Source organism: Penaeus monodon, chromosome 5 (assembly GCF_015228065.2).
Source record: "Penaeus monodon isolate SGIC_2016 chromosome 5, NSTDA_Pmon_1, whole genome shotgun sequence".
NCBI classification, from domain to species: domain Eukaryota; kingdom Metazoa; phylum Arthropoda; class Malacostraca; order Decapoda; family Penaeidae; genus Penaeus; species Penaeus monodon.
The window spans coordinates 45,945,061-45,947,560 of NC_051390.1; the positions used below are offsets into that span (position 1 = coordinate 45,945,061).

At 30.8% G+C, this 2,500-nt stretch overlaps 1 protein-coding gene across 8 annotated transcripts in view; it reads left to right on the top strand.

The window, feature by feature from the left end:
• The window catches only part of LOC119573231 (calcium-dependent secretion activator-like), a 261,069-nt gene that overhangs the window by 214,385 nt on the left and 44,184 nt on the right, over positions 1-2,500 (top strand). The gene's annotated exons all lie outside the window — the stretch shown is intronic.

Consider the following 2,500-nt stretch of genomic DNA (forward strand, 5'->3'; position numbering starts at 1 on the left):
CACACAAGAGTGACCAGATTGACTGTAGAGTAAGCATTCTGGACACTGTAGACCTGATTAGCTAATGGCATCTTGGGCTCTCTGCTTGTTCAATATTTTCCATAATTATTTATTTTATAATCTCTTATTATCATGTATATAACCATTTTATGTTATATTATTGACAATTTTCTTGTTGCTTTTGTTTGAAATATCATTATGTACTTGTTATACCAAACAGCAAATCTTATAAGATAATCTAAAAAGATGTGCACTTTACCAGCTATATATATAAAACATAGCCATATATAGTGATAATAAAATGAATGATGTTAAATTCAGCAAACAAAATATCTGAACTTCATTTTCTTGCAATGTGATTAGTAATGATTTTCCCTCACAATGTAACTTTAGTTGTTTTAATGCAAAGAACTGGGAAAATATGATGAATAAACTGAGAGGTAACAATGAATACAGTTTTCCAATTTTAACAATTCTAGTCCCACCCAACCCCCTTTTGAGTGTCTAGTTAATTGGTATCTGTGACCCAGCTATTGTTATTCCCTATGAATGTATTTGATGTTCAAATATATCTTGATTCAGAATAAATTATTATATGATGTATGATAACAATACCCACGCTAATGGTATTGTCACTTCCTCTGCTGTCAGTAATCACAGCATCCTTATTGCACTGAATATTTTATCTTCTTATGCTCTTACCTACTTAATGTTATTATGTATACATCACTGTATGATGACAGATATATATATATATATATATATATATATATATATATATATATATATTTATATATATATATATATATATATATATATATATATATATATATTGTATATATATATATATATATATATATATATATATATATATATATATGTATATATATATATATATATATATATATATATATATATATATATGTATTTATGCATGTGTGTGTGTGTGTGTGTGTGTGTGTATTATTTATTTATGATGTGTTTGTGTATGTGTAAGCATATATGTGTATATATACATATACATATTTTAATATATTTATATTAGTTATATAATTTATAATATATAAAATTATAATTTTTAATATTTTTTTTTAAATATAATATATATATATATTTTAATGTAATATAATATATGTATATACCTCAAAATTAAATATAATAATGTATATACCTTATAATTTTATATATATAATATTTTATATATATAAAATTATAAATATATTATATATAATAATATTATTTATATATATATAATTTTTATAACAAAACCACAACAAAAACACCACACACCCCAACCACACACCACCATATGTACATATAGTAGTATATAAACACTATATGCTTATAATATTAGCTAGCATATAGATATGTTATAAATAAAATTAATATAATAATTATATATAATTATATAATATAATAATTATATATAAAATATATGTGGGTGTGTGGTGGTGGTGTGTTGTGGGTGTGTGTGGTGGGGTGTGTGTATGTTGATTTGTGTTTTTGTTTTTTTGGGTTGTGTTGGTTTTGAGTTTCTTTTTGTTTTCACATATAGAAAATTCGGTTTGTTAAAACATCACATTTTATTGCCCATTTCACATTTTCCCCGGGAAAAACCTGGTCGAAAAGGGGGCAGGGTTTTTTTTGGGGGGCCTCCTCGCCCTCCCCCTTTTTCCCCTTTTCTCTCCTCTCTCTCCCATATCTTTCTTCCCCCTCTCTCTCCCCTCTATTCCCAAAAACCTCTATTTTTTCCTCTCTTCCCCTCCCCCCTCTTCTTCCCCTCCCCTCTCTGTTTCTCCCCCTCTCTTTCCGCCTCCCCCTTTTCTTTTTCCTCTCCTTTCCCCCTTATATCATTATCTACATCTATTTTTCTTTTCTTTCTCTCCCTCTCCTTCTCTTTTCCCCTTTTTTCTCTTTCTCTCCTTTTCTCCTTTTTTTCTCTTCCGGGGCTCTTTTCTTTCCCCTTTCTTCCTTTCTTTTTCTTTCTTTTTTTCCTCTCTTTCCTTTTCCTCTCTCTCTATCCCCCCCTCTCTCTTTTCCCTCTACTCTCTCTCCCCCCTCTCTTTTCCCTCTCTCTCCCCTCTGTTCCCTTTATCTTCTCCTCTTCTTCTTCTCTCTTCTCTCTTCTTATTTTTTCTTTCTTCTTCTCATTCCTCCTTTTCTCTTTCCCCTTTTTCTCTTCTTCTCTTTCTTTCTTTTTCTCTCTCTCTTCTCTCTCTCTCTTCTCTTCTTCTCTTCCTTTTCCTCTTCTCTCCTCCACTATCCCCTTTTTCTCTTCCTCTCCCTCTCTCCCTCTCTTTTCTTCTTTCATTTTTCTTCTTTTCTCTCCCTCTCCTCTTCCTCTTTTCCCCCCTTTCTCCTTTTTCCCCTTCTCTCTTTTCTCTTTTCTCTTTCTTCTTTCTCCTCTCCCCTTCTCTCTCTTCTCTCTCTCCCTCTTTCTTCTCTCTCTCCTCTCTCCCTCTCTCTTCTTCTCTCTCTCTCTTTTTTTCCCAACCACACA